The 26,901-nt window shown below is 54.8% G+C and overlaps 1 long non-coding RNA gene across 1 annotated transcript; it reads left to right on the forward strand.

Moving 5' to 3' along the window:
* The first annotated feature begins 12,227 nt into the window (after positions 1–12,227).
* Positions 12,228–15,158, forward strand: LOC118984901 (uncharacterized). The gene is made up of 3 exons (XR_005066009.1): positions 12,228–12,661; positions 12,938–13,012; positions 14,961–15,158. It is a non-coding gene; the product is annotated as an uncharacterized LOC118984901 (long non-coding RNA).
* Positions 15,159–26,901: the final 11,743 nt, after the last annotated feature.

The raw sequence follows: 26,901 nt of genomic DNA on the forward strand, positions 1-26,901 counted from the left end.
ACGTGGATATTTAACGTCAGCATCCTGGAACTGGTCCGTGTCAGCTGAATTCCTGCAGCTGGGCGATCTCGTCACCCACAGTCGTGCTCAAGGTCGTTTCCTGTATAAGCAGGAACCAGGGCTGCTGGCACCGGCCATATGCTCATAAAGAAACTGTCCATGTGTAAGTTCTTTTTATCAGTGTGTGAGTACATCTTTTTGTAATTCTATGTCATGGTAAGTCAGAGTAGCATAAAGTTTTTATTTCCTGTTACAATAACAGCCAGAACTCGGTCACACGGACGGGGCTAGAGAGGAACCTCTGTTGGAGGGCGGAGTGAGGTGCCCAGAGTGCACAACCTCCGGGCTCAAGGTCTCCACACCGTGGGCTTGGAGAGGGTGGTTTCTCCGTTCCTTCAGACAATGCCGGGTGACCTCAGACAGTACCGTAGGGCGGAAGGCCAGTCCGCAGGCAGGGAGCTCGGGCCTGGGTCTGAGCAGAGGACTGGATGTCTGGCTCTCGGGGTTCCTGGCCCCGTCTGTAGAACGGCCGCCTCCACTGAGGCGCGCAGAGGATTGGGGGCTGTCTCTTATTCTCCCCGAGCCTCATGACTCATGACAAAACCTTGCCCTGCATTTTGTGGCCCCACCAAAGCCCCAAGAAAAAATGTGTGTACAAAGGGCCTTCTTTGAAACTCTCCCCTCCTTCCAAGGAGAAAAGCTGAAGTACAAAGAGGGACCTGAAGTGTCCCCTTGTCAGAAGCCTGATACGGGACTGGAATGTTGGCCGGAGCCCAGGAATTCAACAAGAGGAGCCCTCCAAGGGACACGACCTCATGAACCCTTCACCCACAGTCTGACCGGAACCCCTCCTCTCTGGTCCGACTCTCCCTGCTGGGCCTGGAGCCTCTTCCCCGAATTTGCAGCTGCCCGGGAGCCAGGTCTCTGAGGTCAGGGAGCGAGTGCGGTGGTCGGGGCGGCAGGCATCCTGCAGGCCTGACTGTGAATCCACCAACCCCAGTCTCAGGTCCATGGGCAGGATTGTTCCTCCAAATCTCCTTATCTGTCACCTGGGATCATATTGGACTTTTTGGAAAAAGTAGCTTCAGAATTAGGGAATGTTTGTAAGAGTTAGGACAGCACCCAAGGAGAGGGGAATGTCCAAGAAAAGGGCAGAAGGACTGGAGGGAGGGAGGGAGGGAAAACAAGCTTTTCCCTGAGGTCAGGGTGTCAACAGGAAGAAGCAGCTGCCTGGGTGTTCAGTGGCCACAAGCCCTCCAGCCCTGTCCCCTGACATTCTGTCCCGGTCTCCACGGTAGCCTGGATACCTCAGGTACATCACTCCATTTCCAAGAAAGACCCGTGAGATTTGACCCCGCTCTTGAACTTTCCTGTCCGTGCACCCTAGCAATGACCCCTGGCCTTTGTGAGGAGCCTGGTGTGTTCTAGGGACCCAAAGCCACACACAGACGTGGGCGTCTCCTCGGGAGCCACACCTGGAACCGGACACGGTCCTGACCCAGGTCCCCTCGCTCGCCCGGGGCCAGGGCCAGGTGTGAAAGGGCTGCTCCAGGTGGGGTCCCTGGCTCAGAGAGGGGGCGGGAGAGGCCTGCTGCCCGTGGCCTGAAGCCGAGACATCTGGAGCTGAGTGACCGGACCCCTGCAAAGACACTGGTCTTCTTGTCGGGGAAGAGCACATGGCCCCCCTTGTGCCAACGGGGTGTGTTCTTCCTGCCACCAACATTTCCTGTGGACGCACAGGCAACGCAACCGCCAGGCTCCGCTCACACTGCAGAGCCGGACAAAGCGCATTCACGTCCCTTCTGCGTGAGATGAACAGACACATGGGGTGGAAGTGCTTGTCACTAACAGGGTGTCTGTCGCCCACTGACCTCCAAGTCCTCCTGCTCACTCTTCTACACTCAAAGTAAAGACATTTTTTCTCTTAATTAGAGAGATTGATGTGTGTTCTCTGAAATCTGCTGAGGCCGCTGCGGGTGGAATTGCTCCAGGGGACACTGTGGCGCCCATGGGAAGGACTGCCTCACTCTGGGAGACTCTATGCACGCAGGGCATTTCTGCTTGTCCAGCAAGTGTGCAAGAGTGCACTTAGATCATGCACGGCCAGCTCCCGAAGCTGGCACTTCACCCACAGCCTGGCTTCTCGGCCTTTCTGGAGCTGCCCGAAGGCTCAAACGATTTGCCAGAGAAGCAGCATGTGTCCAATCAGAGGCGGTGAGGAGAGGCTTGCACTCTCTCCGGCTCTGTAACTCTCCTCCAGCAAGAGGGCCCTGTGGCCCCTGCACCCTCAGCCATGACCATGGTGACTTCATCAAGGGAAGGCACTGGATCCTGCTAATGGGGCCCCACAGGTTCACACTGTGGAATAAACAGCCCAGACCAAAGATTTTCAAAGCCAGCTCTCAACAGGGCATTTAAAGTTGGGTCTGTCTGGGTCACGGTCAACCACTCCCACCCCAAGCCGTGCCTTCTCCTTCCTGGCTGGCCCACCAGGGCTCTTGCTGGTTTGCTCTCAGCAGGGTTCAGCAAACAGGTCCGGAGTGGCCAGATGCTAAGTACCCACGGGAACCCCCACAACCCCTCGGCTCCGCCGCAGCCACCGTTGTGGGGAGAAAGCAGAGCCAGCCCTAGACAATGCTCGAGACACGGCTGTGCTGGGTTCCAATAAACTTGGGTACAAAATGGGTCATGTCCACCCTGCTGTGTGGGCTCTGGATGGGAGAAGGACCTGCCTTGGGTTGGTCACCTCGCCGGCCTGGGCCTTTATTTCCTCCTGTGCAGACGATACTGTGGGCAAGCTCTGAGGGAGGGCGAGCTGGGGGAGGAGCTGTGTCTGGGGGTGGGGCGGGGAGTCGCCACATCTGCTGTCCCCCACACTGGATGCCCCACCCCCCACCCTGCCGGCTTGCCGGAGCCAGGGGCCCAGTGTTCTGGTTTATGGGGCCATCCAGCCTGCCTTGTCTTGTTGGGACCTGGGGATAATAACACTTACCTCACAGGGAAGGTGTGGGCATTCATGACTTCATGCTGCCGAGTGCCCGGTGTGGGTTTGTGGGTCTGTGGCCCTGCGTGGGGAGCCCAGCATGTAAGGACGCAGGGACACAGCCCCTCTGAATGACTCCCATGGGCAGGCAGGAGCCGGCGGCCTGAGGCCGACCAGCCTCATCCCCTGAGGCCGAACATGGGCCAGTGAGGTTTCTGGCCTTGAGAGTTGGCTCCGGCTCCTCTGCCCTTGGGGCTTTCAGACACCTGTTATCTCCAGCCCCATCCAGAACTTTCCCCTCATGCAGCCGCCAATGCTCAGGCCTGGGAGCACTTATTCAGCTGGACAACAGCCCACCAGGCGGACACGTGAGAGTCCAGGCCTGAGGTTCTGGGGAGCAAGCTCGGCACCCACCTTCCCAGCCTTGTCCTCACCACATGCAGGAGCCCTGGGACATCCTGCTGCCCCTCGGTCTCAGGTCTGGAGAGCACAGGACAGCAGGAAGCTGGCCCTTGCACTCTGAGACCACTGTTTATGGTGCTCCGGACTGTCCTCGATGAAAGGAGTGTTCCCAGTGCCTTAAAGTGACCCAGGAGGGACAGTCCCAGCTCCCCAGGACTCTCATGACCTGCTGGGGCCCAGGACTGTCAGTTTTCAGTCTCTCTCAGGCACTGTCCCATCGCCGAACAATGGAGCTTCCGTGAAAGAAAATGGAGGCTCCCAGATTTCTGCGGGGATGTCTTTCTGCTCTCTGCCCTCCTGGGGCACGGTCTGCAGGGCACAGACCGAGATCCATGGCCGTCCTGGCAGGGACTCCTGTGTCGGTCACCTTGGGCTGCCACAGGCTGGGCCGCTTAAACTGCAGCTGATGTTCTCGCCATTCTGGAGGCTGGAAGTCCAGGCCAAAGGCGTCAGGAGGGCTCGTTCCTTGCGGGGCCTCGCCCCTGGGCTTGTGGACAGCTGTCCCCTCCCTGTGTCCTCACGGGGTTGTTCGTCTCTGTGTGTCTGTGTCCTCATCTCTCTTCTTGTAAGGGCACCAATGGGATCAAATTAGGGCTCTAGGGTCTCATTTTAACTTTATTGCCTCTCTAAAAGGCCCCATCACTAGCCCTGGCTGGGTTGCTCAGCTGCTTAGAGTATCGCCCCGATGCACCCAGGTTGCAGGTTCAATCCCCAGGTCAGGGCACATACGAAATACAACCAGGTGGAACAACAAATTGATGTTTCTCTCTCCCCTCTCTCTCTCCTTCCTCCCCACTCTGAAGTCAACATAAATAAATATAACCCCATCTCCAAACACAGTCACATTCTGAGGTACTGGGGGTCAGGACTCCAACATGTGATTTTCCAGGGATACAATTCAGCCCATAACACTCCCCTCAGAACCTCGACACACCCCTCAGAGAGGGACCTCCCCCACTTTCTCCCACCCAGAAAACCACCCAGGCCTGTACCTATGAGGGTGCCCATGAGCGACTGGGCGTGAGGGAGACGCTGCTGGGCACTGCAGACCCGGAGGGCTGTCGGGCAGGATGCGCTCCCTGAGACCTCTGTTCTGCCTGCTCTCCCCACCCCACTCCTGCCCCAGCACAGTTGTGTCCGCCCCTCGATGCTTGTTGAGTATTGATGCTCGATACTCTGAGCCGCCACCCGCTGGGGAACAGGGAGGATCCTCAGACCCCCATACACTACAGCCACAGCCTCCCCTCAGGAGCCCTCATTACTGTGCCCTTTCTCTGTCTCCCCAGTAAGACTCCGGATTGGGGGGCCTCGGGGTTGCATTGTATAGTTCTCCACAAGTCCCCCAAAGTAGTAGCCAGTGGCAATATGTGGGCTGCTGGCTTTTGTCCATTGTCGCTCAGGTCCAGGGTGGTGAGCCGGAAACCCAGCACCTCTTTCTCCCCAAGAGAAAGCTGGAGAAAGTGAGAACTTATGCCATGTGACAGGGAGAGTGCAACATTTTCAGTGCCAGCAACCCTCTGAAAGCTGCAAGGACTCCCCCGGGGTCAGACCTGGGGAAAGGCCGGCACTGGCAGAGACGAGGGCGAGGGGTGGCAGCTGCCCAGGCCAGGGGCTGGGAATCAACTGTGGGGAAATCGCTCCCTGTCTTTCCTTCTTTTCTCCTCCTTGATGAGACAAGATTGAAAGTGGCCTTGAAACGAGAGCAGGCAGCTCCTAAAGTCTAGTTCCTCCAGAGTCACTTTATCTTCTTAAAAACCCCAGCATTTATCTAGGGTGGAACGCCTGCTCTGAGTGGGTTCACAAAACGGCTCAGCCTCTGGCTGTCACGAGCCTTGGGGCTCCAGCAGCGGGGCTGAGGGTCAAGGACAGTTGGTGGGGAGGTGGGGGGGGGGAGTAAATCTCTGACTCAGCTGACGGACACACCATCCTCTCCACCTCCTCCTCTAGACCACCGCTTCTTTGGGGATGGGAAGACGTCCAACCAAATCCTCACCCCAGACAGGGGGAGGCAACGGGAAGACAGGCCAGTCCCATGGGGCACCTGGGCCTGGAATCAGGAGTAAAGAGACAATTCGTGCCCAGCCAAGCACCAACTGGGCCAGTGCAGAACCCAGGACCAGTCCAAAAGGCACGCCAACTCCAGGTAAGACAGGGCCAGTGCTCACAGGTGGTGGCCAGCTGTCTCTCCAACACAGACGCCCTACCACCTGTCTGTCGGGAGGACCCATCCTCCTGGTTCTGATGGTCTTATAATTAGGCCCTTGCTGTGAGGCCGGTGTTTTATTATAATGACAACTTGGATTTATGAAGCATCTACCTGCAAGGAATGCAGGCTGCTCACAGAACTTTCCTTAGTTCTGGGGCCAAACCCCGGTGGGGTCTGCCTTGGGGCAGGGAGGGGTTAATTGGCCATTAATATGAATGTAAATGAGGCCCGGTCACCCCGGGCAGGAAGGGGTTAAAGCCAAAGACTGGAGCTTAGCTTTCTTTGTCCCATGTGGTTGGTCCTAGGCTGGCTGTGACACCCACTGAGGTTTCTGAAGAAGGCAGGAAATACCTTGGCAAAGGAGGGTGCCCATGGGCACCCCAGAGCACCCAAGAAAATGAAGCTGTGGCAGCTGACAGACCCCGTTTCTGAGACTGGCCCTGGGGGCTCCTGGGCCAGTCTGCCCGCCAGGAGTGTGGTCACTGGGGGAGCGTTGATGTTAGTCCTGGCTTCTCTGTCCTCCTGGGCGTGGTCTATCCACGTCCAGAAGGCCACCTGCAGCAACAGGGCATTTGCCACATGGGAGAATGGGGAGAACGGGAAGAGCACATGACCCCAGTGGGCCAGGACAAAGACAGACGGTGATGCTGGTAAGAGCATCGGTGCGTCTCCTGGAGAAAATCCTCTCCAGCAATAAAGTGACAGGTGGGTCTCCTTTTGCCTCTGACCCTGGATGACACGTGTACAAAACGAAGGTGGGAGGCCAGTTCCTGGCTGTAGCTCCTTTCCCTTCCAAGGTGGGGACATGGCCACTGTGGTCGAGTCTTCCACGTGAGCCTGGCCCCATGTAAGCCCCTGCCCGTGGGCATCACCCATACTCTGCGGCCCCTCCATGGTGCTGTTCCGACCACAGATGCACCAGGCTGCCGAGGGCTGCCTCAGAGAACTGGCCCACACGGAAGCCACTGGAACCACAGGGGTGGGGAGAAGGTCACTGAACATATTCGGTCAGGAGACAGGGCTTGCCACAAGCCAGCACATGACCTCAGATAAGGGAATTCACCTCTCTGGCCATCGGAGTGAAGGGCTTATGCCCTGACTGGGGACCCCACCTCCCACTCTCTGCCATGAGTGCCTGGACAAATGGCTAACTCCAGGTCCAGAGCAGGAATGGCACCAGATGGGCCCGTCCCTTCTGATTGGGCCAGAAAGCAAGGGTGCTGTCAGGCCAGGTCAGGAGGACGAAGGGGCCACCAGGAAAGGGCATCGTCAGCCAAGGATGGGACAATCGACAGAGTGAAATGCACCCAGGCACAACGGGCTCCAGGCAGGAAACCCCCTTCCGTCCTGGGGCTGCCGGGGACAGGGGGGGTTGACATTGCCCCTCCTATGGTCCTGCAGGAGCCGGAACCAGAAAGCTACCCGGCCCCCAGCTGGCCAGGTCGGTGGGCAGCAGCCCGAAAGGACAGGTTGGGTGCTGCGGGGGCGCCCGTTCAGGACATGGAGGCTTGGTCCCGCCTTGGCCCTTACGGAGAGCTGTCGGGTCTCGTCCCCACGGGTCCTTATGTCCTTTACTGTGTAACTGCAACCGTTTGTTTCCCATCATTTTGGAAATTATTTTAAAGATTTTATTTATTTATTTTTAGAGAGAGGGAAAGAGAGGGAGAGAAACATCAATGTGGGGCTGCTTCTCACATGCCCCCGGACTGGGGACTGGGCAACCCAGGCGTGTTGCAGGGAATCAAACCGTCAACCCTTTGGTTCGAAGTCCGATGCTAAATCCACTGAGCCACACGAGCCGGGGCTATTCTTTGTATTTCTAATAAACCCTTTGGGCCACAACTAACTAAAAAATAATAATAAAGTGATATGTTACATCAAAAAGATGATTAGATTTCTGTTTCTCAAGAGAGTTGATGTGAATGCCCAACTTGCACAAAATATTTGTCCGAATTTATGACCCACAGTGTGGGCAGTGACGTCCTGGAGCGTGCGAAAGCTGGAAGACACGGATCTGCCTAATAAACCAGTGTTTACGGCAAAGCCGGGGTCTCCTTGAAGACCATGGAAAGACAAAGACGGACACGCACCTGCGTTTGGCTGCCACTCTGTGAAGATAATGACTTTGTATTTAGTCCAGATGACAACTCTAATTTCGTTCGTTTTCAAGCTTCCCTGTGCCCTGGCGAGATGAAGAGATAGCTATTACTACGTTGGCCGTGCGGGCAGATAGGTTTCACAAACAGTTGGACGATGCCAGTTTAATGTGTTACCAGATAGTTCAGATAGAAAAGCCAATTAAGTTAATTTGAATAATTATTTAATGTTTGCTCCAATTGCTAAATAAAAGTGAAGCTTTTAACATTTATGCTGTTGAAGGTGTGTCGCTTGATGTTTTTAAAAATGCAAAATGCAAGTGTAAATTCAGTTACATATTTACCATTGATAATATCGTTTGTTTTTGTGGTGCTAATATAAATACGAATGTCCTACAGCATCGTCGCAAAAATGCGCTGTCATTAAATTACACAAGCGTGGAGCAGAAACAGCGCCGTAATTACCTGTAGTGAATGTGTAATTCCAAAATGAGCCTTAACAGACTGCAATTTATCTCTAATTGAAATAAAAGCTGCAGATATCAAAACTTACAAATATTTTTACGCATCGAGTTAGAGTAACTCTCTAACAAATATTTTTACCCATAGAGAGTTAGAGTAACTGAACCCCGAAACTTCTGGGATGAAGCTCACATAGATTACGAAAAGACCTACTCCATCAGGGCAGTGCGTGCCTTCCTCCCCGGAGGTCCACCATTAGTCAGGTCATAGCGACACATGGCCTTTGAAACAGCGGTTTGCGAAGCAGTTTGAATTACTCATGATGGCACTGGATTTGCGTGCATGTCTTCTAGACTCGGGTTGCATTTTGGTCAAACTAGCCAACAAATAGCTAGCCCAACCCTTCTTCTTTGGGAACATTTGGCAAACGTTTGCAGTTGTGGAAAACAAGATCATAAGCTGAAAAGAACGTTTAAATCTATAGCTAGGAAAGGAAGAGCTGAGTGAGTCACATGACGCCTGCCCAAACAGTGTGTGGGAACAAGTGGAATTCTGAAATGGCTCCTTGGAATATCCCCATTTATGGGTGGATTTTTAGTAGAGCTCATATTTTAATTGGATGGATATTTTATATCTATATTTACATGCATTTATAAATTTATACCTCATATATATATATATATATATGAGGTATCAGAGTAGAATAAAATTAAGTAGGTAGGCCTATGATTTTCAGCATATAAATTTAACAAAGCATTTCAAAACTCATCGTGAAAAAAGTGCCTATTGGACACATTTCCCCTTATAAAAACATTTATGGAAGAAAGATTCGCCGGATGGAAGCCCAGACACAGACCCTGTGAAAGCATCTGGGCTGAGTCATCGAGACTTTTCTGACAAAAACCACGAGACCGTCCCTCCAGCAGCAGGGCCTCCAGAGGCAGCGGGCAGCGTGCACAGGCCGCCTGCGCTCCTGAAAACAGCAGGCTCCCGGAGAAAGCTCCAGCAAACTCCAATCATTCGTCACTACATGCCTTCTTCGAGAAGTCAAAGACTCCAGGCAGCTTTGTGAAAAATTAGAAGTAGCAAGGCAATTCTGAAAATAATACACGGCTCTGAAAAATTCCACTGAGGCAGCAATTCAAGCAAGCAAGGTTAAAACTGATGAAAAGATGTGAATATTTATCAATAGGTTGTTTTTAATGTCTAGATAAGTAATGCAGAGAAGGCTTTTTTGGCTTCAAGGTAACAAATGTTATTTTTATTTTGTAGAAAGTATTTCCTTTCTACAGGAGAGGAAGTACTCTGTATTTCCTGTAAGTACAGTTTTCACTTTATTAGAAAGACAGTTACATAGCACCATTGTATTTTCCCCTGTCTTTATAAGCTAAGTTTTCTTGTAGAACAAATTTATTTTCCCCCGGCTTTATTGAGTTATGATTTACACCCAATTAAATCCACGCATTCTGAGTGTGCAGTTTGGTGAGCTGGGCAATTGTAAACATCACGCGGCCGCTGCCACAGGCAGACAGAGGACTACCCACCCCCATCCCGCTCCTGGGGTTTCCTGAGTTGCTTGCATTCCTCTCCTGAGCCCTGCCCCTAAGGACCACTCACTTTGGCTGCATTTAAACAAATATTTGAACCACTTTATTGAGGTATAATTGCCAGTAGTAGTCTGAACCTGGGGAAAGTACGTGTTTTTGACACACATACACGCAGTTGACACTGTCACCCCGGTCAGGAGAGTAACCGTGTCATAGTCATTCTCCCATTGAGGGTAGACATGGTGTGTCCATCCATGTGGCCTGGGGATGAGTGGTTTCTGCTCTTGGCGATCACAAGAGAAGCTGCTGTAAACATCTGAGCAAAAGTCTTCAGGGGACATGTGCCCTCATTTCTCTCGGTCAACACCTAGCAGGGGAGTGACTGGCTCATGTTGTAGGTGTAGGTTCAGCTCTTAAAGAAACCCTCACATGGTTTTCCAAAGGGGTTGTGCCGCTTCAGATTCCTGAGAGCAGTGCGTGAGAGTTCTGGTTCTTGAGCATCCTTGCCAGCCCTCGGCATGGCCATTCAAAACAGGAACTCAAAGCAAACGAGACAGAGGTGTGCGCAAGTGATCAGTTCTGTCCCACGAGACCCAGAGACCTAGTGGGGGCTTCTGGGAGAATATGTCCCTCATTCTTAAAAAGGGACACAGGATGGAGATTTCCTCTTCCACTCTGAACATTATTATCTGCGCCTGATGCTGGGAGCAGAGGCAGCTGTCGGGGCAACAGGAGAGAGAATCTGCTAAAAAGGACAAGCCAGACGCAGGGGCAGGAGGGTGGCAGAGGGAACCCAGTCCGTGTGGATGTTACTGAGCCAGTGAAGTGACCATCCTACTTCGAGACTGAGTTATGCAATAGCCCAATTTTCCCTCTTTGCGTAAGCAGTAAAACATGTTTCCTAGTGTTAAGCCACTTCCTGCTGGGTGTTTCTCATGCACATTATTAACTCACCCCATTCGGCACTTAATGCATCTCGTGCATTCGGGGGTCTTTGAGGGTCTTTGTCCCAGTACTTCGTACATGACCACAGGTCTTCTTTCTATCCCCCTCCTAACTCCTCGGAGATGCTGAACATATATTTATCCCACCAGCATCTACTTAAACTTATTTATTCACATCTATGTCCAAAGTCCCAGCCCCACAGCCAGGCCCTTCCCAGACACACACTCTAGGAGCAAGAGGAACCGTGCACACAGGTGTGACCACCAAGAATCCAATACAAAGTTGTCTCTCCAGGGAAACTGAGTGCTGGGTTTCCACAGGGGCAGAGCCTGACAGAAGGCTTCCTGGAGGAGGTGGCCTACAGACTGGGCTGGTTGTGCCTCAGTGAGTGGAAATAAGAATGAAGGTGGGTGTTGAAAGCTCCCAGGGTAATTGAAGCAAAACAAAGCATTTTTTAAAGATTTTATTTTTAGTCGGGGGAGAGAAACATCAATGTGTGGCTGCTTCCTGCACGTCCCCTACTGGGGACCTGGCCCACAACCCACGCATGAGCCCTACTGGGGATCAAACTGGCAAAGCTTTGGTTCACAGGCCGGCAGCCAATTCACTGAGCCACACCAACCAGGGCACAAAACAAAGTCTTAAAGGAAGAAAACTCCACTTCCTTAAGGTCATGTTGGCCCAAGTAAAAATTTCACACGAGGAAGAAGTCTGGAAACATGGAAACTCAGACTGGGGAGGCCCTTCTGGGCCTCTGCAAGGGGATGTCAACTTCATCAGCCACATGGAGAAGAAGAGATGCGATGAATGGAGTGTCAAGTCCTTCACTGTAGGAATAACACGCTGTACTCCAGGGTGGCAGTCTGCCCGGGGCTCGGGCCTGGACTCCTGGCTTCCCGTCCAGGGCTCCGGTTCATCGGCCAGGCCACACATGGCCACCTCCAGGTGAGCGTGGAGACGACACCTCCCAGGACCCAGAGCAAAATGAGGATTCCCGTTTCCTGGTGACAAACAACTAAGGTCCCTCTCACCTCTGTATAGTGGAGATAACCCCCGACTTTAATAGGAATTCGAAAGACTGAATAATTAAATTGTTAAAAGTCTAATACACAGTAATAGCTCAGGAAATGGTGTCTATTCTTCTTGCAAGATCTGATCAGCTGATTGGGGAAAAGGTCACTCTTTCGGGCAGCACTCACTTATTAAAGGCGAAACACTCATTAAATCCGATTTAAAAACCGTCCCTGCCCCTCCCCCTCCCCCCTCCCCCCACCCACATACATGCATTCTCTCTCAAGTGAGCTTCTGCTGAGAACCCTCGCTCACCCACCAGCTAACCAAGTGAGGGCAATCCATTTAAGGGCCAGTTTGTAATTTACTGTAAGGAACTCGCTGCACCAGCTCTAGGCATTGATGAGCCCCCAGGGAAGCAAGGTCATGGGGAAGGCGGCGGGCCATGGGCCCAGGGGTCCACTGGGTCACAGACAGGGCAGAAGGGCCAGGGCCCTATCTGGGGAGGGGGCGTGCTCCAGAGCACCCTCCATGTGGAGAATCAGTCACCAAGCCTGTGACCTACCCAGCAACCCAGTGGGGACCCTGTGTGCTGACAGAGGAGGGTCATGGTAGGTATCGGGTCCCCTCTGTAGAGCTACCCCGAAGGCCTCTGCTGTCCCTCTGAACCAACAGTCACTCAAAACAAGAATCTCACAGCAACTGTGTTTTGACCCGCTGGGATGTTCCGTGTGTCTGGCAGTCTTCCAGAAGGGGCTCTACTGTCGTGCGTCATCGATGGCACAGCTCCCAGTTCACATGTTCTTCAGAGGAGGATGGGGAACGCAAGCAGGTTCCTGGAGCCCTGGAGACTGGGAGGGAGGGAGAGGCCAACGTGTGCTCACGTGGCCGGGGGGCCCTTTGATCACAAGCGCACGGATTAGGAGCAGGTTACGTTAACTGCTAGATGGTGAGCTCATCTTTGTGTCTTCGGGTTATTCTCCGGTGGTTTGGCAAAGATTAAAATGATTCTCCCTAATACAGTCTGGGGACAGGAGCCTGATGGGAGAGCTCTGGATCAAAGGCAGTTGGACCTCCTGGCACCAATATGGATTTCTGAGTCTCCGACTGCATTAATGACTGCACAGAGAAGCCGGAGGAAGGAAGGAAGGAAGGGTAGGGGGCGGGAGGGGATGGAGAGAGCAGGAAGAGAGTCGGTCCACGCGATTGAGTGTTTCTCTTCTAGGCGCTGGCTGAGGGCAAGAACCCTGCCCTTAAGCAACTAATTGCCTGCTACCAGAAGAAAAGCAAAAACGTCCAGGTAAGTATAATGCAGGAAAAGGACTCTGAATGTCCAAGAGGAAGCAGAGATGGGGCGATGGCATTTAAAAAGGAAAAGCTTGTAGTGTTTAGTGACACCTGACAGTTACTGCGCCTGTCTGTACTCAGTACCACCCAAACACCCTCCAAACACCCGTACCAGGTGAGCATTTGCTGTAAAATAAAGCAGATGAGTGAGGCCAAGTAACTCTTGCAGAGCCAACCAAGTCTATGGTGGCTCCCCATGCCCCCACTACCAGCCTCCTTTCCTCTCTCCCACTGAGCCCTGGTCTCCTATGTGACAAGGAGGGTGCCTGGCCAGGCAGGTGCACTCTGGGTGGGAGAATCGTTACCTCCACTGGTTACGTCCCAGGCCAGTGAAGGAGGTTGATTTTGAGTTGGGCTTGAGGATGAGAAAGTGGTCAGCATGTTGTACCCAAGGCTTTACGGATAGTGGAGTCTGCGAAATATCCCAGTCGAGAACTACCATGAAGTAAGTCAGAGGTAGGAGATGAATGTATTTCTCATGGGCCCCACTTGACACTTGCACTGTGTCAGGGTTTCTTTCTCTTCCCTTTTTCCATTTTTCTTAAAATTCATGGGGATCAATAGGAGGAAGGCAGCCCTGCTTCTAGACATCCAATTCTCACAGCCCAAGAGGTAGACTAGGCAGGAAACCATCAAGGTGGTATCCAGGGCAACAGAAGGTAATTGAACACCAGCCACGTGCTTGGGCCTGCTAGAGTGAGCAGAAATCAAACATGTCAGAAAGACATGGCATACATGCCCAGACCCCTATCCCTGGCTCTCATTATCAATTAGGCTGCATTGGGCTGCAAGTAACAGAATAGCCCATCAACTGTGCCTTCAGCAAATGGGGGCTGTCTTTCTCCCAGCACAAGAGAAAGTGTGTCTTGAATCAGTCACCAAGAAAGAATCAGTCACCAAGCCTGTGACCTACCCAGCTGTGGTGACTGATTCGCCACACAACAGAAAGACTGCAAGTGTGTCCCTCTGAAATCTCCTGAGGTTCATCTCTTTGAAGCCAGCATGTCAGCAGTTCTCAGCTCTTTTCTCAAGGTCACGAGGTAGCTGCTGCAGAGTTGTGGTCAAGTTCCCTCTGGTCCCAAGGGAGGCTGGCCCAGGGAGTGAGCATTTAGCTCTCCATCCTCAGAGTGGAGGCAGGCATCCCACAGTCACTCTGAGCACCTAAAGGGTCCCAATGTGCAGCTTCTGCAAGACAAGCATGGTCCAGAGCCCACCTGGGACTCTGGGAGAGCAGGCATGTTCTCCCAGAGGCCCTGCTCTGGCCTCCCCACCTGCAGCATGACTCACCTGGGTCTTGTCACAGCCTGCCCTGGCTGTGAGCACGGTGTGTTTGCTTCCTCCCTGGAGAACTGCCAGCCTGGATTTTTTATGAGCCCAATGTACACATGGACAGGGTTCTGATGAAGGCCACTGAGGGGACAGCCTGTCCATAACCCCACACCCAAGTACAGGGTGCCAGGGCCTCAGATGAGGGCCACAGGCCTTCCTCAGAAGAAGAGGAGGGGGTAGGAGGGATTTGACAGACACTTCTCTGCGACAGCCAGAAGTGGCCAGAGCAATCCACTCCTGCTGCCCACTGTTTCCAGGTGCCTAACCCTGACTTCAGTCTCTGGGAGGTAAGGGCGGGGAGTGCTGGGCAGGGGCAAGGGCACGTGTTCCCAGCACACAGCTCAGGCCTGACCGGAAGGAACAAGAGCCCAGACTGGGGTTATATTCCAGTTCCTGGCCAAGACAAGGAAGTTAACCTCTCCATGCCTCAGTTTCCCCTCTGATCAAGAGGTGGTTGTGAGGGTTAAGTGCAGCGATCCCTGTGTAGTAGGTTACTTGCAAAAACAGCCACCATTGTCCCCCTCTGACCCACGCCCCTTTGCAACGTGACTTTGCCGCTTCTCTTCCCTGAGGTGGAATCTCTTCCACGTGCCTGGAACCTGGGTGCACCTGGGACTTCAGCTGGCCAATGGGATGCCACGCAGATGCCATTGTGCCAAGATAAGCCCTGCTGCATCTGCTGGTGGGGACACAAAATGGCAGAGCCCAGAGGCATGACATAACCGGCCCAGGGGATCAGTGGCGGAGGCCAGAGGGCTCGGCCCGCAGGACTGCCCAAGGCCAAAGGCCATACATACGTTCCCCACACGGGAACATCACCTGGAAGGGAAGTGGGCTCTCCAGAGGCATAAAGCGGTAATGTCAAGATCCTGTCCGTTGTGGTAGGATGTTCATGGGGAACTGAACTCTGAATCGGGGCAGGGGTGCACCTGCCCCACAGGTGTCTTTGGGTTACTCAGTGAGACCAGTGGCATTTGCAGGTGCAGCGCATTCAAGTGCACCAGAGCAGTGGAACTGAAGAAAGCCCCTTTCCAGCCCATGACCAGAGGGCTCATGGGGCCCGCAGGGGAGTTTGGTGTGGGCCGTGGCAGGCCTTCACTGGCTATCTTTATAAAAAGGATGGCTGGAGTGTTTCTAGGCTGTTTGCTTGGTTTGTTTTTAAGTCATCTCCCTATGCTCTGCACCAAAAAATGCTTTCTTTTTCGTTGGGGATGGAGGGGAGCTGAGGCCCTGCCCTTTCCTCTGGTCTTGGTAACCGGGGCTCGGTAAGTGGGGAGGTGGGTTGAGCCTGGAGGGGCGAGAAGCTCTGCAGCCCAGCACCCAGCCTGGTGCTCCAGGCTCTGCAGCAGCTTTCAGGCTAGAGCCTGGGCATCAGGGATATGGACCACTAGATAGTGCTACCGGGTCTGGCACGAATAACGCCCCTGTGTTATTACCAAGTCATAAGCATGTAATTCTGTAACGTAACACTATCACGCTCGAGCACGCCATATGACATTTTAGGTGAAGTGTTCAAATTAAAACTATAAATCATTACACCCATATTATTACCCTACCAACCACACTCAGGCAGACATTATTTCTGCCAGACCCTGTATTTTGTCCTTAAAAATCATCCAGTAGCCAAAATGCTGAAGCAAAACCACATTGTCCATGCGGCTACCACTGCAAACCTCCTGCGTGTCTTTAAATTTTACTAACAGGTCCCGGAATGAAGCATAATGGGGAGCGTTACCAGGCACCTCCGTCAGCCCCAGGGACTCAGCGCCTCTCACCAGTGGGTCCCTGGGAGTCTCGTCTGCAGTGACGGGAGCTCTCTGGACCCACGTCAGTCTGCGGGCTTCTGCTTCCTCCCTGCCCTGCAAAGAACGTGACGGAACTGCATAGCCACCGATGATGATTTTGCTGGAGTCCATGACTCCTGCAGGAAGTGGGTGCTCACAGAGGTAGCAATAATTGAAGGAACCCCAGGCAAGTGTCATAATGCCCAGCTTGGAAGCCAGGCTACTGAGCCCCATCAGGGTCCGTGGACTTGGGGTGGGGCCCGAGAACTTGCATTCCCCACAAGTTCCAGGTGCTGCAGCTGCTGCTGGCTAGGGACCCCACTTGGAGAACCCCTGGCTTAGAGGGTGAAAGTGTTTCCAGTGCCAGCAGCCTGGCTGTGCAGTGTGACTCTTTGGGTAGCTGGGTTCTCAGTGAGGGACAAGCCCCTCAGGCTCTCTCTGCCTCAGTTTCCTCACTGTGAAACTGAGAGAATATTAATGCCCACCCCACATAGCAAATGACACATCAGCGTTATTTAAAATGTAATTAAGTACAGTAGGAAGGGAAGAAGCAGAGCTCTGCCACCCTGAGCGTCCTTCCTTGCCTTCTGTTCCTCACCCACTGGGCTGGAGTAAGGAGGACCCCAGCCCCATCCCAGGAACTGGCCATAGGCACAGGCCCTGGCTCCCCTAGGCGAGAAGATCTCAAAGTCAAATTTAGACGCCCAGGCCAGGGTTCAGTCACCTGCACTTACAGAACCGGGAGAGCCAGTTCCCCTGCGTGCAGAATAAGCACTGGGCACCGAAAGGTGGGGAAGGCAGGAGAAGAAAGCCCTGTGGAGGAATCTGAGCGAGCCCAGGGCAGCTAGGAGGAAGTGCTTTGTGGTGCACTCCGTCTGTTTGCTGGAGTTTTCTGAAGAGTCGAGGGTCCCACACCTGTACCTCTCCCATGTGCCCTGGGCACTCCCACGCCCCCTTCCCAGAAGTCTCCGCTCTCAGGCTCAGGGTCCAATGCAAGGCCAGGTGGTCGACCTCCCCCAGGGACAGCTGCACGCGCTTTGCTGGCGGCCCTCTCCCTGGAGAAACGAAGCCCCTTCCTTTCTGTGTGCCCGGGGCTTTGGGGACACAGCCTGGCACCCAGAGCTTTCTGGTACCTCTCTCTCCCTTCGTCCTTCCTCCTCGAAACCCCCACCAGAGCCGCTGGAGAACTCTCTGGAACCGAGATCCCGTAGCCACCATCGTCATTGTTCGATGCTCTCCAGATGGCTCCTCATAAGCAGCCCGACCCTCCCACCTCCTCTCGCACCACTCCGTCCCCATCTCCCTCTGCCTGGGGGCCATCAAGCCTTGGGGCAGTTCCCACCTCCACGCCTTTGCACCTGCGGTCCCCTTCTGCACCCGCCCACACACCAACTCCCGAGGCCAGCCTCCCGGTGAGCCGGCTTCAGGGAACTCTGACGGTCACGCTCATCTCTGCACCACCAGCCTGCGCCGGGGCTTCTCCCGTTCACGTCACTGTGCCCTGGCCTACTTTGGACAGTGGCCTGCTCTCACATCTGGACCCCTCCCTGTGCCACAAAAGGAGAAGCCTCCACAGCGAGCCTCCTGTTCGCCACCCAGGCAGGGTCTGAAACTCGAGCTGCATCTGGTGTGGCCAACTCGCCCCTGCGCTGCTGGGCTCTGGGCTCTGGGCTCTGCGACCCCGTTCCACCTCATCAACAAGCCGGGGCAAGTTCGTGCAGCTCTCAGAGCCTCTGATGGCTTGTTTGCAAAACGGGGCTAACCTCTGACTCAGAACATCCAGAACAGCCCGGCGCGGGCACGCCCACCCAAGACGGAGGCCGAACGAGGGCCCCGAGTTTGCTGAGGAAAACCAGCGCCAGGCAGCCGAGGTGATGAGCCGCTCCCCGTTTTGCTGGCAGACAGGCCACCTAACAGAAGCACAGAGAGGGTGGGCTGTGCATTTCCACAGCCCAGGGCAGCCCTGCTGGCTCACAGGCCCCTACCTAGCCAGTGCTCGCTGCGTCTGTTCTAGAACATTCCTTTCTCTTGCCTACTCATCAGGAGGCATCTGGACCTGCCCTCCACACTAGAAGGTTCTTGGTTTGGATATGCTAACGCCATATCGGCACATCCAGGCTGCCGAAGGAGGCAGGAGCCATTGGGACAGGCCTGGGTTTTGCCGAAAGGTGACTGACCTTGGCCTGTTCTTCTTGATGACCGGGGGAGGGGGGGTGGATAGGACATGCGTCTCTTGTCCACCCTCTTCCCCCTGTGTTGTCTTCAGAAGGCACACAATACTGGCCAGTGGACTGAGTTAAAAATGGATCCATGAGGGACAGGGGAGGGGGTGGCCGTAGGGGACAGAAACTGTCCTCACCTGGCTGCCCACTGAGTTACCAGACAACACCCTGCCTCCGTGGAAGGGCTGGTGCGGCCTTGCTCGTCTGTGGTCCCTGAAGACTCTGGAGCTATATTTGGGGGCGGAGATCTAACAGCCCACAGACACACATCTAACACACACACACCACCCACAGGCATATGCATGCACACATACAAACACATGTGGTGTGCATAACATACACAAGCACGCATACATGTGCATGCACATACTGCACACATGTTGTAACCCCAAACAATAGCACATCAGGTTTTACCTTTTTTTGCTTCAGATTCTCACAGAATGGAAGTTAGTTCAGGCTCAAGAATGCAAGACTGTAGGTAACTCATGGTCCACACACGTGCACATGAGCCCAAGTTTGTGTGTGTCCTTGACACTCAGAAACCCACAGAAAACAGTGGCAGAGAGGTCCTTTACCCTCCACCTATGTATGATTCTGAGGGTAAGAGAGAAAAACGGCCTTAAGCTGCAGTGGAGGTGAAACTGGAGCTCAGTGTGAGCTGTCCTTGCCCAAGGTCAATTTCTAAGACAGGAGGCCATGCATAAAAGCCCTTTGAGAACTGCCGGGCATGTCAGAGCCCAGCTGGTGCCTCCCTTGGGGACAGCTCTGGCCTCAGTCTGTGCCCAGCTGAGGGAACAGAGGAGAGAGGAGAGGGGGGTCTCTCCCCAAGGGCTTGAAGTGACCGCCACTGCCCCAGGAGTGTCAGGCCAGCTGCAGATGCCTTCCCCACCTGGGGGTGTGGACCTTGAGATCAGCTGCTGGCCAGCCCACACCGGCTGTGCGGGTTTGGGCCAGTCTCCAAACCTCCCCCAGTTAGTTCCCTCATCTTCAAAACTGGGGTGCTACCGGTTGCTTAATGATTATGAAGACAGGGAGAGTGTTTGGGAAGCCCTGGATATGCTGCATGGTTTAAAATAAGTGTGCAACAGGTGTGGGCAACAGGGCGAGACACGCCGAATAGCCAGGAGCCAGCGTACTTGGGCAAGAAAGAATCGTTCTTGTTTAGAAAAACCCATCCTTAAAACGGCACCTGAGGACCTGGATGCCCATAGAGAAGAGGGCAGTTCCCCCGACAAGGAGAAGTGGGTAAGAGGAGGGGAGGAGGGACAGAGAGGGCGCAGTCGGGGGGACTCACCTGTGAGGTTCCCCAGAATGTAACACTCCCTGGGTGGCGGACCCCACCAATGTTCCTCTAACCATGGACAAGTGCAAACAAGGAAACACAAAATCTCCCCCCAACAGATAACTCCTACCGACACTTCTAAAAATAAAGGCATTTACTGGTAAAGGATCCAAACAGCACAGGAAGGTACAAAATAAAGAGAGAGGAATTCTTCTGCCCCGGCTCCATGACATTTCTCATGTAATCTCTGCTCCCGAGACAGCAGGGGGCCACTGGCCTGGCTTGCATCTCCAGTTGCTGGGACAGCAACCTGGGGTCCCCAAGCCCACCCTGGAGCTCAGCCACCTCTCCACCCGGGAACAGTACGAGGTTCCCAGGCTGCTGTAACAAACACCACACACTCTCGGGCTTAGAAGAGCAAAGATGTATTCCCTCCCAGGTTTAGAGGCCAGAAGTCCACGGTGAGTCGTAAGGCGCTGAAATCAAGGCAACAGCAGGGACGGCTCCTTCTGGAGACTCCAGCAGAGGATGCCTGGTTCCTTATCCAGCTGCTGGTGTCTGCCCATGCCCTTGGCTGGTGGCCCCGTCACTGCAGTCTCTGCCTCCCTGGTCCCACGGCTGCCTCATCTTCTCTAGTCAAGTCTCCCTCCGCTTCCTTCTCCTGAGGATGCTTGTGATGGCGTTCAGGGCCCATCTGGATAATCCAGGAGCATGTTCCCCTCTCGTGGTCTTTAACATAATCACACATGCAAAATCCTTTCTTTGCCATACGAACTCACGTTCACAGGTTCCAGAAGTTAGAACAAAGTGGTCCTTGGGCACCACTGTTCAGGCTACCACAGGGACCACGCCCGAGTCAGGGGAGGGAGGGGCTCGTTAAGGGGCTTAGCCCAGTGGTGCCAGATCAACTGTGTGTTCAGTTCTGACCCACCTTCTTATTTTTATTTTATTATTACGTTGTATTGTGTTTATTGATTTGAGAGAGAGAGAGAAACATCAGTGTGAGAGAGAAGCATCCATTGGTTGCCCCCCATAGGAGCCCCAACCAGGGATCAGACTCGCAACCTAGGGATGTACCCTGACTGGGAATAGAACTCCCAACCTTTTGGTGTATGAGGCAATGCTCCAACCATCTGAGCCACATTGGCGAGGGCCTGATCCACCTTCTTCGTGAGAAGCCCCATCTGGTACATGACCTAGCACACGTCTCCTGCAATGTTCCCAGTGCTGGTAACTCTGCCAGGAACCGCAGCTTTGGCAGAGCTAGACTCCCTGGTCCCCCAGTGTTCACGGGACACTTCACGCCTTTCTAGGCAGTGCGGCCAGCCCTGGGCCCCAGGCCTGCAGCATTTCGCCACTTCCCAGCACATGCCCTGAATGACAACTCCTTCCCACCTACCCCCCCACACTTCCGATGGCCCTCCACCAGCTGGCCCTGCCTCTTGCTTTGCTCAGCTGCCAGAGTGGCCCCCAACACCTCCCTGGGACCCCATATTACCAACCACAGGGTTGCCCCGGCGTCTTTCTCTCTTTTGCACCTGGACGCTCCTTCCTACACACCTGGCGTCTTGGTGGGACCTGGGATCCACCCCCGGTCTAACACCTGCAGTCCTGGCTAAGCTCACATTAGGACCAGGAGGGGAGATGGTGATGGAAGCAAAGGCAACCGTGAGAATGGCTCATGGCCAGGAAGACTGCGTGGGGTCTCTGCTCGCTGGCTGCACGCTCGTCTATAGGGGACCAGCCTCGGTCCCCAGGGCAGGAGCGACAGCACAGACCTCCCCAATGAAAGCCCACCCCTGTGTTCACAGCCATCAGCCAGCACCTGGGAACCCCCACGACGGGCCCTGAGAGCCTCAGAGCAGATACGCAGGCCAACTGTCTGGGTCTCTCCTCTGTAATTAGCAGCTGCCAGTGGGCAGTTGGTTTGGATGTTAACTAGCTTCCACAGGTGCAGAGCCACGCCCCTGACCCCAAGCACCCCCTCGTTGGCCAGCAACCATGACCGCTTCCCGAAGGGGGAGAACACCTGTGTCAGCTGTCGGGCAGATCCTCAGTCCACGGGCTCCTGCGTCTGCACACCGTCTCAGACCACGGACTGTTCCTGGGGCAGCGGAGGGGTTTTCTGTTCTGGGGGAGGCCGTGTTTGTAATACACATGCCTCGTTTTATTGTGATTCACTTTGTAGCTCTTAGCAGATAATGTGGTGGTGGTGTTGTTTTTTACATTTCATTCACATTTATTTTTCGCTTTTAGTGTGCTCACAGAAAATTAGAACCGCTTCAGATAACGTGTGTTTGACCAGACCCCCGCCGGCGGAGTGGTCAGGACTCACTGAAGGCTAGGGGGGCAGTTACCGTCTTTCAGCATCGAAGTGTTTTTAAATTAAGGTAGGTGCATTGTTTTGTTTTAGACATAACGCTAGTGCACACTTAAGAGAAGACAGCATTATGTAAACAAAACTTGCCTACACTCTGGGAAACCAAAGCTTCCCGTGACTTGATTTATTGTGATATTCGCTCCTTTGCAGTGGTCTGGGACGGGACCCACAACATCTCCAAGGCCTGCCTGCATTTTCTGTTTGTCGTCTACCGAATGCCCGTGACCACCTCTCTCCTGGCCGTGCCCTAGCCAGGCTCCTCTGAGTTCTCCTCTCCTCTAGGCCCCAACCTCGGCCTGTACGAACTTGAACGAGCACTAGCATGGCTTCTAACAGCCCAAGGCCACATCCCTGGGACTGCCTGGCCCCTGTCCAGTGCCTGCCAGGGGAAACTCAGGGCTGCCGAAAGCACAGTCTGTTCCAGCCCACACTCGAGACAGCGCCCCTCTCAGAGCAGAGATGTTTCCCACGGGCCAGCCCCCCTCGTCCGTCTATCATCTTTCACTCCCCTCACTCCACTGAGCTCCGCTCACTGTCTCCTGTCCCTTCCTTCTCCCTTCAAAATGCCTAGTCACCTCGCTACACATCGAAGCCAGGGAATCCAATCCCCTGAATTCGGCTCTGCCGGGCTCTCTTCCCTAGGCACCAGTGTTGAATTCTGTCCGTCCCACTGTAGTGGGTGCCCCACTTTGTTTATTGTTGATGCGCACGACAGTGAGTCACCACTAGTGTGTGTGGGGGGGGGGGGGAACTTGAAGGCGGGAGCGTGGCTTTTTGTGGCTAATTCCCCGTGTCTGACACAGGGCCTGTGATGGCAAAAGGAGGGAGGAAAACACCAAGAGCATTACATATTCTAAAAATTAAATAAGAATTGAAAACGGCACGTGCCTTGGAGCCAACACCTCTAACCATCTTCCCAGCTCCTGGGCCCAAAGCAGTAACCGGGACTGAGCACTAGGTTCGCTGTGCCGCCCTCTGATCTGAAGCCCCCAGGGAGCTGTGAGGGCAGCCCAGCCTGCGGCCCAGGGCCCTACACCCAGAGCCAGGCTCTGCGCTGGANTCCCCTGAATTCGGCTCTGCCGGGCTCTCTTCCCTAGGCAGCAGTGTTGAATTCTGTCTGTCCCACTGTAGTGGGTGCCCCGCTTTGTTTATTGTTGATGCGCACGACAGTGAGTCACCACTGGTGTGGGGGGGGGGGGGGGGGGGAACTTGAGGGCGGGAGCGTGGCTTTTTGTGGCTAATTCCCCGTGTCTGACACAGGGCCTGTGATGGCAAAAGGAGAGAGAAAAACACCAAGAGCATTACATATTCTAAAAATTAAATAAGAATTGAAAACGGCACGTGCCTTGGAGCCAACACCTCTAACCATCTTCCCAACTCCTGGGCCCAAAGCAGTAACCGGGACCGAGCACTAGGTTCGCTGTGCCGCCCTCCGATCTGAAGCCCCCAGAGAGCTGTGAGGGCAGCCCAGCCTGCGGCCTGCGGCCCTACACCCAGAGCCAGGCTCTGCGCTGGAGGCAGAGAGCCCGGGTTCAAAGTCTGGCTGTGTGCGAACTCCCTGCACCTCAGCCTTCTCACCCGTAAATGGGGATAATCGAGGCCACGCAGCTAAGGGCCACCCTGAGGATCCAGGGGCTGCTCTTCGGCTGGGTTTTCCGCCGAGAGCCTCGGCTCTGGCACTGCCACCCCTCCTCCCCACCCCTAGGGGCAGACGCCCCCTGAATAGCCCCGTTTTAAGAGCCCCGAGTGGCCCATGTAGTGGAGACACGTGGGCAAGGGTGTCTGAATGTTAAATGATTTTTTTAAAAAAAAGGTCAAGCCAAGGAAAGATGGCCAGGGCGTGGCTGGCCCATAGGAACTCCACTTGGACACAGCCAACCCGACACTTGCTGCCACCAGCCTGGCCTGCCAGAGGGTCCCTGCCCTTCTGAAGCATGTGGCCGCAGCCAAAGCCTGGGAGGGCCTGGGAGAGGAGAAAATGGCTGGTGTCTGAGGTGCCACCTGGGCAGGCCGGCTGCCCCTCGTGCTGGGCAGGGCAGCTTCCCCTGGCAAAGCTAAAGACAGGTCGCACCTGGAGTGACAGGAGTCAATGGAGAAAAATAATAATAACTCTCCTGTTACATTCAATGAGGATGGAATGTCCCCTGATCACCTTCATCACCACTAATATCACCACGTCTAGGTTTGAAGGAGGAGCTAACGTTAGTCAGGAGGGGTCCCACTGAGGAGCTTTTCCCCTAAAACTTCTGCTTTCCTCTTGTTTTCTTTCTCACTGTTGAAAACAGTATTATATTAGTAGGTAGGGCAGCCTCATAACTGACAGCCGGCATTATTGTCACACCCGAGACATTGGCAGGCGAGCCACCGAGGTCATTATGGGGGTCAGGCCTTGTTCCCTTACCCCCGACGTAGGGAGTATGAACGGACCAGGGTGAATGCACCCTCCTTCTGGGGGAAACGCCCGCAGGGTGCGTGACCACAGCTGCGCCTGCTCAGAAGCGCATGTTTCTCACCAAGTTGGACACAGCTGCTCCTGCCGCCCACACGGGGTCCCTGGGGAGGAGGCCCCGTCCCGCCGCCGTCCTGGAAAGCCTGACGCAGGTCCACGAGGACAGGGCGGCAGGCACCGGGAGAGAACACCCACAGACCTGCCAGGAACCACCCTCCCCACTGCACACCTGAACCGGCTGCCACAGCCCACCTGCAGACGCCGGCCCTCGGGCCCTGGGGTCCACTCTGGGCCCTCGGCCCTGCTGGGTGGGGAACGCACAGAGAGGCGGCTCTTTCTGTTGCCCCGGGCCGGCACTTTCTGTTTGGATTCCCCTCTAGAAACAGTGTGCCTCTGCCTTCTGACTTCGATGTTGTCTTTCACCAGATGACACAGGGACTCTTCTGACCCAAGTTTCCACCTTTTAAAAGCTGTTCCTGAGACCCACGGGTGCAACCAGACACCCCCAAGTCTGACTTTGGGGGTCTGGTAGACAGAGTAATGACACCCCCCAGAGGGGCCAGCTCCCTAACCCCTGGACTTGTGGCTATACCCCTTACACAGCAACGGGGACTTTACAGGTGGGGTGCAATCAAGACCCTGGAGCTGCAAGATTTTCCTGGATTACCCAGGCGGGCCCAATGTCATCCCAGGGAACCTTCTAAGAGGGAGGCCGAAGGTCAAGGTTACAAGCAGGCCCTGGGACCATCCAATCAGAAAATGGAGTGATGCGGCCAGGAGCCTCTAGCACCTGGAAGAGGCCGGATGCTCCCCTGGGGCTTCCAAAGGGAAGCAGCCCGGCCCGCACCCCCCACTTCAGCACTGTAAGACCCTTTGTGGACTTCTGTCTTCCCAAACTGTAAGAAGATAAGTTCGTGTCACCTGAAGCCACTGAATTTGTGGTATTCTGGGACAGCGGCCACAGGAAACGGCAGGGGTCTGCTAGAGGCCGAGTTTCCCGCACGGGCAAGTGGGGCCCACAGTGAGACGGGAATCCCCTCAACCCAGGTTTGAAGCTGTGTTTTCCCCTTGGTGACAACAAAGTCGTAGACGGGGTACTGTACCCTCTCACACTGGGGCCTCCCTCACTTAACCACATGGAGCTTCGGTGCCTGCTCCGGGGCTCCTGGCAGGAGAGAAGTTCAGATGGGAGGCGATGCCTCCCCCGGGGCGGGGTTTGCTGAAAACAGGGGGACTCCAAGAGGGGACACAGTCTATGAGAGTCCCTCAAAATCCAGCAACAAAATCCGGCAACCTCGGACAGGCCTCACCCACACCAAAAAGTTCAAAGGGACCTGCCTGGGCTGTGACAAGAATTTCACACCCGCATACCATTTTCACACAGAAATTTCCACTGCCTCACCCACCCACCCACTGGAGGGCAGCAGGGAAACCGGTGACCCCTCCTCTCACAGCTGGGGCAGCTGGGGTCCGGAGGAGCTCTGCCACTCAGCCAGGCCACTGGCAGGGGTGTGGGAACCTCCGTTGTCCTGGGAGCAGCCTCAGGACACAAAACCAGCAGCGTCAGGGACCTGCCTGCCAGGCCCTCCCAGCCTGGCCCCAGGTGGAGGCGCGGTGCCCTGGGGTCTTGCCTTCTGGGCTCTTTCCGCTTCTTCCCTTACCCCACCCCTCGGGCCAGTGCTGGCTGCTTCCTTCCTCCCCCACGTGGGCGGACAACCACTATTGATCTTCACTCGCCCCAGCAGCGCCCACTTGCCTATGCAGCCACTTTCAAAATTCCTTTCCCAGGCTCAGCCCTTGCCTGGAGCCATGGCCTTGCCAGGGAGGTTGATGGATGAGGGGAACAGTGAGTAACAACTGCATGCCTTTCCTCGGCCCTCCAAGTCTCAGCCTGCGGCCTCCTTCCAGTCCACACGGGCCCTGGAGCGCAGGCACTGGGACCAGGCTGGTTGTAGCAGCCAGGGAAGTGCCTGATGGGCAACGGCCGAGACTTGGACACAGCTTCGGACCCACAGCCCAGCTTGCAGAAGCTCCTCTGTATTCTGCTGCCAAACCATTGGCTTCTTTCGACTCCCAGTTGCAGCCTTTCCGGCCCCTGCTGCTCGGCCTGTCTGTTGAGCAGTCGCCAATGGAAACCACACGTGCGGAATGTGGACATCTTCAAATCCTCTCATTTCTCAGAGGTGTCTCTCGCTCTAAAGCAGGACAGCAGGGACCGTCCATGCCCTGATGATAATGAAGTGACTGTTTCCACTGCTATGGGAATAAACGAGGACCACCCCAACGAAAACAAGCCCAGGCCGCCTGTTACACAAGGGGACAGGCGTCCATTGCTTGTGTCGGTGGAGACTCAGAGGCAGGCAGGGGACTGGGAAAGAGATGGGGGAGCAGCCAGA

Source organism: Sturnira hondurensis, unplaced genomic scaffold (assembly GCF_014824575.4).
Source record: "Sturnira hondurensis isolate 20B ecotype Veracruz unplaced genomic scaffold, ASM1482457v3 Scaffold0003874, whole genome shotgun sequence".
NCBI lineage: Eukaryota > Metazoa > Chordata > Mammalia > Chiroptera > Phyllostomidae > Sturnira > Sturnira hondurensis.